General features: G+C 44.7%; 1 protein-coding gene across 2 annotated transcripts in view; it reads right to left on the reverse strand.

Moving 5' to 3' along the window:
- Positions 1-12,369, reverse strand: part of LOC310671576 (glycoprotein-N-acetylgalactosamine 3-beta-galactosyltransferase 1-A-like) — a 33,824-nt gene that overhangs the window by 20,613 nt on the left and 842 nt on the right. Inside the window, exon 1 of one of the 2 annotated variants that reach the window (XM_083427858.1) lies at positions 11,912-12,200. The exons of the other annotated variant lie outside the window; for it this stretch is intronic. The gene's annotated coding sequence lies outside the window, so the exon portion shown is untranslated. Of the gene's footprint in view, positions 1-11,911; positions 12,201-12,369 lie in introns of those variants that run through there. 2 annotated transcript variants of the gene reach the window in all.

Below are 12,369 nucleotides of genomic sequence, written 5' to 3' on the forward strand. Positions count from 1 at the left end.
CATGGACCAGAGCACGCCAGGCACTCCTATCTTCCACTGCCTCCCGCATTTGGTCAAACTCATGCTGGTAGCTTCTGTTGACTATGAGGGCCACTCCGTTTCTTTTACGGGATTCTTGCCCACAGTAGTAGATATGATGGTCATCCGAGCCGAATTCGCCCATTCCCGTCCATTTTAGTTCACTGATGCCCAGGATGTCAATATTTATTCTTGCCATCTCATTTTTGACCACATCCAACTTACCAAGGTTCATGGTTCTTATGGTTCCTATGCAATATTTTTCTTTATAGCATTGGACTTTCCTTTCGCTTCCAGGCATATCCACAACTGAGCGACCTTTCGGTTTTGGCCCAGCTGCTTCATCAGCTCTGAATCTACTTGTACTTGTCCTCCGCTCTTCCTCAGTAGCATGTTGGACGCCTTCCAACCTGAGGGGCTCATCTTCCAGCATCATACCTTTTATATAATTCATTGGGAGAAGTCATGTGCTTTAAATGTATGGGGTGGAATTCAACATGGCACTAAGTGGGACGGATGTGTGGGGTCCGCTTGCACAATGGGACTTCCCCCATATCCTCCCCCAGCATGCCCCCCCAGACCTCCTAAACCTGTTCTGTGGTTTCCCTCAATCTCCTCAGAGCAGATTTAGGGGGCACAGAGGTGTGCAGGGGAGAAGTCCCATTGCACCAGTGAACCTCAGTGTGCTCATGCGACAACTTATTTGAATCTCACTCGTGATGTCTTTGCAGCCACTGGGAGACAGCAAACAGGCTGACAGATAAGCGACTCTCACAAGTTCACTCAGTGAGTTTCACAGCTGAGTGGAAATTCGAACCCCTGGTCCTAATCCAACACTCTCCTAACAACTACTGCATACTTCCAACATTTCTCAGATGAAAACAGGGACATTCTGTTCTACAACCGGAAGCTTCACCCATGTTTGATCTCCTGCACACATGCAAGGGAAGGGATCACGTACAACACCTTCAACAGATAAATGGGATGAAATAAAATTTTAGCTGTAAGTTGCCTTGAGTCCCTGTCAGGGGGGAAATGACCAGGAACATACCAAAGAGTAATCTCAGTGGGTCTTAGTTTTGAGTAAAAATGCTTAGGGTTGCAGTGTAAGGCTGTACAGTGGTACCTCGGGTTAAGAACTTAAATTGTTCTGGAGGTCTGTTCTTAACCTGAAACTGTTCTTAATCTGAGGTACCACTTTAGCTAATGGGGCCTCCTGCAGCCACGCCGCCACTGCGCAATTTCTGTTCTCATCCTGAAGCAAAGTTCTTAACCCGAGGTACTATTTCTGGGTTAGCAGAGTCTGTAACCTGAAGCGTATGTAACCCGAGTTACCACTGTACAGTATTTACCCAGTTATCTGGGAGTAAGCTCCATTGAATATAGTGGGATTTACCTCTGAGTAGACATATAAGGGCTTGCGGTGTAAGGCTCAATTTACAATAAAGGAATAAACACGCCACGTGTTCCCTAAAAGAAAATGGCTTGCTGCTGAAGCATTGCAAATACTTTTAAATGGATTGGTGACATTTTCCTTCAAAATTACGTATAGGAAGGCTTCGTATGCCAGCTTCACCCTTCCTTTGTTTGGTGCATTTTATTTTCAGTATGAGGGACGCGGGTGGTGCTGTGGGTTAAACCACAGAGCCTAGGACTTGCCGATCAGGAGGTCGGCGGTTCATATCCCCGCGACGGGCTGAGCTCCCGTTGCTCAGTCCCTGCTCCTGCCAACCTAGCAGTTCAAAGCACCTCAAAATGCAAGTAGATAAATAGGTACTGCTCCGGTGGGAAGGTAAATGGCGTTTCTGCGCGCTCCTCTATTTCGCCAGAAGCGGCTTAGTCATGCTGGCCACATGACCCGGAAGCTGTACGCCGGCTCCCTTCGCCTATAGAGCGAGATGAGCGCCGCAACCCCAGAGTTGTCCGCAACTGCACCTAATGGTCAGGGGTCCCTGTACCTTTACCTTATTTTCAGTATAATCAGGACTTTGTTTTTGCACCACACACACACACACAACCCCACACAGAGCAAAGGCTTCTGTTTCCAAAAAGAATGTGTGTGCATGTTTCTGATCTCTCCACCACTTTTGATTGTTCTCAGAGATATGGAAGGGAGGAAGAATGAAAACCAGGACATTCTGGGATCAAATCAGTAACCTGGATGGCTTCTGTCCCTGGAAAATCAGGACACTGCTGCTCCATACTGAACCAGGGTGCAAAAGGGAAATCAAATGAAAATGCTTTGTTGGCGGAGTCTGTGGCAACATTTGCTTTGAGATGCCTGGATTCAGAGATCTCTGCTTCCAGGCTTTCAGGCCTATAGAATGAGGAAATGTATCCTGGAGAGCAATGACGCAGAAAAAGGAAGCAGATATTTTATGGAACAAGTATGACATCAATATATTTGCTAAGTGTGGCAAGAAAAACTAGTTTTTCAGCTAGTTCAGGTACAGAGAGCACAAAAATTTTCATCTCCTTCCCCCACCTCAACAAACGGGGAAACGGGGACATCTTAGGACTTGTAAAACTAAACAGTTATTCAAGAGTTAGAACAGAAGTAGCTTTAAGCACAGGGAAAGGATCTTTACATCTCATTATTTTGAGCTAGCATTGAAAGATATGGGACTGATTCGTAATGGATGAACTTACCAAAGCAAATAATTTTCTTCAGGGTAAAGCCAAAACACAAATATTTTCTAGGTTGCTCTGTATCTATTGTTGTAAACAAAAAATGCCCTTTTCCCTTATGGGGTATCCAAGAGCCCATATAGAGTCCTTACATAGGTTCCCTATTGGTAGGAGAGAATAACAGAGGCCAACCAGAGAATATTGAGAAGCAAAGCAGCTAGTAAGCTTGATCTTTATTGAACTGTTGCAACAGGGTGCTCCCCTCACCCGCAGGGCGTTTTGGAACTTGAACGCCGTAAACTCAGAAGTAATTGCTTTGGTTTTCGAACGCGCCTTGGAAGTTCAACCAGAAACGTGTCTTCTGTATTGAGTTTTCCATATTGAGATTTCCGTTTTGAGTTTTCGGTTTACGAACGTTTCGGAACTCGAACAGTCTTCCGGAACGAATTACATTCGAAAACCGAGGTACCACCGTATATCTTTTTTGTTTGCTAAGCGATATTATATGTTGCTATGTGTTCGTGAAAACTTCTCGGTATTGATGAAGAGTTTTTAAAAAAGGAGTTAGGGCAACATGAGCTAGAAAGAGCATGGGAGGGGAGAGGAGAGAAGAGAAAGATAATGTTTTTGTTGCCATGGGAACAGCCAAAAATACACATGAGCCTTGAGCCTTATTCACTTATTTACTCCACACATAAGAGGAGCCTGCTGTTTCAGGCCAGTGGTCCATCCACCCGCAGCATCCTGTTCTCACAGGGGCCAACAATATTCCTGTGGGAAGCCCTCAAGCATAGTGTTGCCATACATCAAGGAATTCCCAGACATGCCCTCTTTTGGGAGTCCTGTGGTTTCTTTTTATTATTATTATTATTTTATTCAAAATTATAACAAGACATATTATCCAAAAACATATCATCCTTGTCCGTCCCCCCCATTTTTCCTCCCTCCCCCCGACTTCCCTCAGTTCCAGTCTTTGGTTTCTCTAAGAATGCTGTTTTCTGCATGTTACAAATTTATATAGATCCTCAAACTATTTAGCTGGTTATTATCAATAAAAAGTTTGTGAATGTTTATTCAAAACCTGCCAAGGAGTCCAGTTCGCTTTGTTGTGTCTTCAGATACTTTGTAAAGGGTTCCCGTTCATCCTTAAAGTCACAGTTATCCTTGTCCCGTAGCTTTTATGTCAGTTCTGCCAGTTCTGCATAGTCCGTCAATTTTTCTTGCCATGATTCTTTAGTTGGGGTTTCTTCAGTCTTCCATCCTTGTGCTACCAGAACACTCGCGGCTGTTGTCGCATACATGAAGATGTTTTTCAACTTTTCTGGCAGGTCTACAATCCCCAACAAAAATGCCTCGGGTTTTTTAACAAATGTTAAATGGAACATTTTCTTCAATTCGTTGTATATCATTTCCCAATTTTTTTAAATTACCTTACAATCCCACCACATATGATAAAATGTCCCCTCCTTTTCCTTACACTTCCAACATATATTTGAACTATATATTCGCTTCGCCGGCACATATACTAAAAAAAAAATTGGAACGATACAGAGAAGATTTGCATGGGAGTCCTGCGGTTTCCATCAATTGGCATTCAGAATCATACTGCCTCAAACAGTGACAGACAGGCAGGGAGAGGAGGTGCGATATATTGCCAGCTCAAAAAGTTTGAAACTGGTATCGCAGCTGAAATTCAATTTAAACGTCTGCCAGCTCCAGTGGCAACTCCAACAAATGCACTTAAATTCCTACTATTATTTGATCTACTTTCTGGGAAGAGTACGTATTTGCCAAATTTAGTGAGGTTGGTGCTGTGAGATTTTACTGAATCCAGAAACTATGCGGTCAACAAGCAGCGTTCAGGAAGCTGGCTGCTCACAAAGGAAAAATTAACAGCACTGGTAGCTCTGGGATATTAAATTATTTTACACCCAGATCCAGGGGAGTCTGTGGCACCAAGCCACACCTGGGACATTTAATAATTTATAGATCCAGGAAATAAGATATGAGAAATTGATGGGGGTAGAAAACAGGACATGGGTCATACTATACTGGTTTCAGAACCATTTCCTGCTTCTTCTTAAAAGAAGAAACAGCCACACCCACTCAAATCATTGAGTTAAACAAATCTTAACTGGCAGCATAAGTTGCACGGCTATGCTAGGCCAGATCGGGTGATGCTTCCTATCCAACTGAGCTCATCACAAAGAGCACAGCATGAGCAGACCTCCCAACTCCAGCAACAGAGCACACAACTGTCCTGATTTTCCCAAGACATTCCAGAATTACAGAAGCCATCCCACCTTCTGATTGGATTCCGGAATATCCCGTTTCCCCTCTCTAGTGCTGCCGCCACTGAGCTCAGCAGTGAGGATGAACTTTCAGCCGGCGCTGTTGCTTGCAGTGGTGCCCTGATTACGCAACTGGTTTCCGCAAGAGTGTGACACCAAACTATGTGCATCCCAATTTTGTTCAACGGAATATTGGAGGGTTTGCACAGGCTCTGCCTCTGCTTATCCCTACTGGAATGGATAGCTGTGGATGTTCCACTATCTATTAAATCCAACATATACAGGCTGTAATGTATGTATTGTCAATTAAATATCTAACATGTGGTCCTTTTAAGAGAAACAGGTTTGACCCAGGAGACCAGCTCCTAGAGAGTCAACTCAGAGGTGTGGCCTGGTTGGAGAGGTTAGTTTGTGCAGGCTTAATTTAACATTAGACTACAATACGGCTTAATTTACTGTTCGCTCAGCTTGTAGTGTGGTTATAGAAAACAGCAGAAAAGAAGACCCAGGCCAGAATTGCACACTCAAGTTACTTGATCAGTAAAACTGTACTTCACAATTTTGACCTACATGGGCTAGATGTAATTCACAGAGGTCATTTGCAGGTACAGTGGTACCTCTGGATGCGAACGGAATCCGTTCTGGAGCCCCATTCGCATCCTTAGTAGAACGTAACATGCGACTGCACGTCTGCACGGGTTGAGTTTTGCCGCTTCCGCGCATGCACGTGACATCATTTTGAGTGTCTGCGCATGCACGAGCGGCGAAACCCAGAAGTAACGTGCTCTGTTACTTCCGGGTCGCCACAGAGCGTTACTTGAAAACGCTCAACCTGAAGCATATTTAACCCGAGGTATGACTGTATCTCAAGTTTTTGTGGAGAGAACAGCTGTCACGATCATGCCATGCCACAACTGAATGATTAAAATAAGTACCATATTACTATTAATAATATATTTTCATTATCTCTGACGCAAGGGAATTCTTGGGAGAGGCGAAACAGCTATAGCAAACAGGCCCGGAGCCCGGTGATCCCAGTTTTGAAGAGAAACCCCTCCTTCAACAGACAATATATAAGAAAATGGTAGCAACCCAAGCCAAACAATATAGTGTAAACTTTCCCAGACCATGAGCAGGGTGACTCACCTTCTGAGGTCCCATGTCGGGTACAAGTAGAGTCCTGTTTGCTACAGGTGCTCCGCTGCTCCCAATAATTTCCTTGCATCAGACATAATGAGAATATATTATTAATTGTAATAGTGTACTTATTTTGATGAATCTGGAGTACCGCTTGCATGTGCTGTATGTCTTTTAATAGCGGGTAAAGGTAAAGGGACCCCTGACCATTAGGTCCAGTTGTGGCCGACTCTGGGGTTGCGGCGCTCATCTCGCTTTATTGGCCGAGAGAGCCAGCGTACAGCTTCCGGATCATGTGGCCAGCATGACTAAGCCGCTTCTGGCGAACCAGAGCAGCGCATGGAAACACCGTTTGCCTTCCCACTGGAGCGGTACCTATTTATCTACTTGCACTTTGATGGGCTTTTGAACTCCTAGGTTGGCAGGAGCAGGGACTGAGCAATGGGAGTTCACCCCGTCGTGGGGATTTGAACCGCCAACCTTCTAATCGGCAAGTCCTAAGCTCTGTGGTTCAACCACAGTGCCACCTGCATCCCTCTTAATAGCGCGTACATTATGACAAAAACATTCATTGCACTTTGCTTGCCATATATTATGTCTTTGTCAAAAAGGTAAAGCACCCCTGGATGGTTAACTCCAGTCAAAGGTGGCTACAGTTGTACACCGGAAGTCTAACGGAATCTGTTCCGGAAGTCCGTTGGACTTCTGGAACATTTGGAAACCGAGGCATGGCTTCCAATTGGTTTCTGATTGCGCAGGCACGCCGGAAACAATAGCGGAAGCCACGCTGGACGTTCAGCTTCCAAAAAAAGTTCGAAAACCGAACACTCACATCCGGTTTTTGATCACCCAGGAGCCGGAACGTTTGACTTCCAAGGCATTCAGCAGCCGAGGTACGACTGTATGGGGTTGTGGCACTCATCTCGCTTTCAGGCCAAGGGAGCCGGCGTTTGTCCACAGACAGCTTTCCAGGTCATGTGGCCAGCATGACTAAACTGCTTCTGGCGCAACAGAACACCATGGCAGAAACCAGAGCACATGGAAACGTCGTTTGGACCACAGCGCAACCCGCCACCCATTGAGCCTCTTGGGCTTGCTGATCAGGAGGTTGGTGGTTCGAATCCCCGCGACGAAGTAAGCTCCCGTTGCTTGGTCCCTGCTCCTGCCATCCTAGCAGTTTAAAAGCACACCAGTGCAAGTAGATAAATAGATACTACTGCGGTGGGAAGGTAAACAGTGTTTCTGTGCACTCTGGTTTCCGTCGCAGTGTTCCATTGCACCAGAAGCAGTTTAGTCATGCGGCCCACATGACTCGGAAAGCTGTCTGTGGACAAACACCGGCTCCTTCAGCCTGAAAGTGAGATGAGCACCGCAACACCATAGTCGCCTTTGACTGGACTTAACTGTCCAGGGGTCCTTTACTTTTTACTTGTGTCCTTCTATGCTGGCCTGTTTTTTCCTGTTGGTGTATGTTCCTATACAGTGGATTCCTTCTTTTTCTGCTTACAGCTGTGTTATGCACTAAGTTGGATAGGATCCAAAATGCAGCAGTCTGATTGGTCCTAGAACAATGGGATTCAGAATGCAGCAGTCTGATTGGTCCTAGAAAAATGCAGCAGTATGATTGGTCTGCAGGAGCCACCCAATCCAGCTCCAGATGGAAGTGAATCCACAACCTGATTGGCCTACAGGTGAATTCCGGAATTAGCCAATCACGTGCAGCCCATTGTGTAAATAATATACCGGTATATAAAGCAGATACTTTGGGGGGACTTTCATTCCTCCTCACCACTATGAGCTGAATAAAGAGCATGAAATCCACTCTCGACTCTGAGTATATTTCAAGCTGAATGACTGGGCCAAAGGTGTTGCCTGACACATTTTCTCACCTCACCCCACTCTGATTCTTAACATGATACACCAGAATTATTATTATTCATTAAATTTGTTAGTTGCTTTTTCTTCCCATGCCAACTCAAAGCAACTTTCAACCAAATTCAAACAGAATCATCTGGGAATTGCAATTACTTTAGTGAGTGAGTAAAGGCTTCTATCATAATTGTTTAGGGATGCACAATGAGGTTTACGTACACTATAGGCAATTCTCAATTGATCTTTAAATTTAACTCAGCCCACAGAGTAGCAAGGCTTTGACAATGACAAAGCCCCCAGGCCATGGCAACAGCACAGCATTGACTGGGACACAAGCCACATTTAAATCTCCATTCGATCGATTAATAATGTTGGAAATAGAAGCTTTCTTCCAAAGCTGATGCAAAAGCCAGCCTAATACCCCTACAAACTGTTTTTGAATTTTACATTTGCTGCTTCAGATGAAAAACTGGTCTGCCTGGAGACTTACAATTTTATATGTTGTTCAGCATCTTTGGAAATATTAAGAATGATGGACCCAAACAAAATCTAGACAAGAATTTCAGAATAAGCTTAATAATAATAGTCATGGGCTCTACTTAGAACGGAACACAAATCATAGAATTGGAAGGGAACAAAAGGATAATCTAGGCCAGGCATGGCCAAACTTGGCCCTCCAGCTGTTTTGGGACTACAACTCCCATCATCCCTAGCTAACAGGACCAGTGGTCAGGGATGATGGGAACTGTAGTCCCAAAACAGCTGGAGGGCCAAGTTTGGCTATGCTTGATCTAGTCCAACACCCTGCAATGCAAGAACCTTTTGCCCACCTTGGGGCTCAAACCCACAACCCTGAGATTGAGTCTCATGCTCTACCAACTAAGCTATGCTGGACTACGCTGAACATCTAGGAGGGTTTTACATGTACCCCTGTGGGGTTGGCCAGGTTTTCATACTATACAGCACCTTCTTTACTGGTAAACAGTAAGCAAGCTAGAAGTCTGCTGTTTTAAGCCCCATGTTTTCATAAAGCAAGAATCTTTTCTCAAATTGTAGTGTAATGTCTGTCTCCGGTGCTGTTCTCCAACTACAGTACAGTGGTACCTCAGGTTACATACGCTTCAGGTTACAGACGCTCCAGGTTACAGACTCCGCTAACCCAGAAATAGTGCTTCAGGTTAAGAACAGAAATCGTGCTTCGGCGGTGCGGCGGCAGCGGGAAGCCCCATTAGCTAAAGTGGTGCTTCAGGTTAAGAACAGTTTCAGGTTAAGTACGGACCCCCGGAATGAATTAAGTACTTAACCCGAGTTACCACTGTACTGGCTTTCCAAAAGGTCAGCACATGCAGAGATGTCTATGTTGTCCTGAATCAATGTTACATACTTTTCTCTTATATTGGGGAAACCCAGCCAGATGGGCAGGGTATTATTATTATTATTATTATTATTATTGCAGCAATAGTTCAGGTGTTCATTGCTATGATGCTTATAATGTACATGCCAGGAACAAGAGACGATGCATTGTTTTCCCCCTTTCCTCCCTTTCTTTAGATTTTTCTCTCTTCTTTCTTGCCATGTGCTTGATGCTGCTTTTTCATGATGTCACTGTTTAAAAACCAAACACTTGATTTTTAAATTTATATTTTAGTATCAAAGCAAAGGCATATGTTTCCCCCTACTTTATCATGGAAGGATCTTAGGATTAAATGGTATTCTATCAACTTTTAAATCAACAAGTTTTAGAAGTTTAAACCTTGGTCTCAGAAACCTTCTCTGAAGCAGGGGAAGAGCAGCGGAAAAGAATTAAGCAGGTAACGTACTGAGATTATCAGATCAGGATCAGGGTGATCATGACTCTGTGTCATTAAGAGCCCTCCAGCTCTTGTGTCCCTGACTGCTCTCTCTTAAGTATCTCTTCCTAACACAACCTTGCTGCAACCAGTCCCAAAAGGCTATCTCAGGTTGCAGGATCGCTCCGAGAATTGTGCCTGGATAGCTGTTTGATACAAAACTGAGACTCTCCAACAACTTCTGCTGCTATCTCCTGTGGGAATTTTAGGAATGCAAGAAAGGATAAGTAATGAAAAAGCCATCTCACCAACAGGTAGTTCAGAGGGATCTCCCTACCTAGCTCCCTCTAATTTTCCTCATTTACACCACTTCTTTTTAGTCACCCGCTCTCAAATTTATTTGATAAATCAAAATCAGCATGTGCGATCAACCTTCTTATGCTATTTATGGCAAAGGAGTTCCCTCTGCTGGCTGATCCAGAAATAATCCTCAAATTTACTAACTGAAAAGCATTAAGTCAGTCTCATTTCCTGTACTGGAAATTCCCAGTTGCTGGGTTGGGCTGCATCTTCTTTTGTTGTTCTTGTTTAGTTGTTTAGTCGTGTCCGACTCTTCGTGACCCATGGACCAGAGCACGCCAGGCACTCCTGTCTTCCACTGCCTCCCACAGTTTGGTCAAACTCATGCTGGTAGCTTCAAGAACACTGTCCAACCATCTCGTCCTCCATCGTCCCCTTCTTCTTGTGCCCTCCATCTTTCCCAACATCAGGGTCTTTTCCAGGGAATCTTCTCTTCTCATGAGGTGGCCAAAGCTTCAGGTTCAGGATCTGTCCTTCCAGTGAGCACTCAGGGCTGATTTCCTTAAGAATGGAGAGGTTTGATCTTCTTCTTTAGCAGCTTCTCAATCTGCCACCCTGTCTTCTTCCTACCCTGTTCTGGCTGCTGTTCCTTATCTCCTTTGCGTGAGGCTTTGTCGGGATCCAGTTTGTAAATAAGCTTGTTGAAGGAAGGAGCCTGGATAGCTTAGCAGCCAGTGGTGGCCAAACCCGGCCCTCCAGATGTTTTGGGACTACAACTCCCATCATCCCTAGCTAACAGAATCAGTGGTCAGGGATGATAGGAATTGTAGTCCCAAAACATCTGGGGGGCGGCCAAGTTAGGCCACCACTGCTGGTTAGAGCATGGTGCTGATAATGCCAAGGTTGCAGGTTCGATCCCTATATGGGACAGCAGCATATTCGGTTGGGTTATATGATAATCGGGTTCCCTTCTAACTCTACAATTCTAAGATTTCCCCATTAGACTTGGAGACTTTTAACTCTTTCCAATCAATGGAAATTCTGAGCTGCACCCTTTTGAGATTTCACCAGATACTGTTCATGGAGTTTCAGATCTATTTCCCCCAATCATAAGGACTAAAACCTTCCTTCAGAATTGAATAAACATTCACTAATTTATTATTGGTAACATATAGACAGATAACTTAAGGATTTTTACAATTTTATAATATGCAGAGAATAACATGTGCTGAAAAACCAGAGAGAGGAGCTGAGGGAAGTCCGGGGGGGGGGGGAGGTTTCTTGGGGAGGGGGGAGGGGAAAATGGGGGGGGGAATGAGGATGATATGTTTTTGATAAATTGTTATGCTAAAATTCTCAATAAAAGTTTTAAAAACCCAAAACCTTCCTTTAAAAAAGCCTGTAAGTTCATTAATTGTTTTTAGTATACATAGGTAAAAAAAGGTAAAGGTAGAGGACCTCTGGAAAGTTAAATCCAGTCAAAGGCGACTATGGGGTTGCGGTGCTCATCTCGCTTTCAGGCCGAGGGAGCCGGTGTTTGTCCACAGACAGCTTTCCAGGTAATGTGGCCAGCAGGACTAAACTGCTTCTGGCACAACAGGACACCATGACAGAAACCAGAGCACACCAAAATGCCGTTTACCTTTCTGCCACAGCGGTACCTACTTATCTACTTGCACTGGCATGCTTTCAGACTGCTAGGTCTGGGACAGAGCAACGGGAGCTCACCCTGTCACGGGGATTCAAACTGCCGACCTTCTGATCAGCAAGCCCAAGAGGCTCAGTGGTTGAGACCACAGCGCCACCTGTGTCCCTTTTTAGTATACATACACATGGCTGTACCAGTCAAAATTATGACAGCTATATATATTGTACCAATTGAAGTTTCTTGATAATCTTTCATGGCAGTGTTGCCAGATACAACGATCAGCACTGACCTGGGTCTTGGCCCAATTCATTCACGACTTGAAGGAGAATGCCAGGAAGGTAAGGTGGGTGTCACATGGAACTGTTATCTGGCTAGTATATGGAAACTCCTGGTTCAGAGATGATATGGCTCTGAATATCATTGCCAATGAACAGCAAAGGAAGGTGGCTGTTGCTAACCCACCCAGCTTGGGACTTTCTGAGAGGCATCTGATTGGCCACTGCAGAGGCATTGTCTGGCCTTTGTGATGCAAACTCCCATAAGTGGCTGTTGCCTTGAGGCCAGAGATAGCTCAGTTGGTAAAGCATGAGACTCGAAATATCAGGGTTGTGGGTTTGAGTCCAAGGTTGGGCATTGCAGGGGGTTGAACTAGATGACCCTAGTGGTCTCTTCCAACTCTACAATT

Source organism: Podarcis tiliguerta (genome assembly GCF_965153285.1).
Source record: "Podarcis tiliguerta genome assembly, chromosome: 2".
Taxonomy (NCBI): Eukaryota; Metazoa; Chordata; class Lepidosauria; order Squamata; family Lacertidae; genus Podarcis; species Podarcis tiliguerta.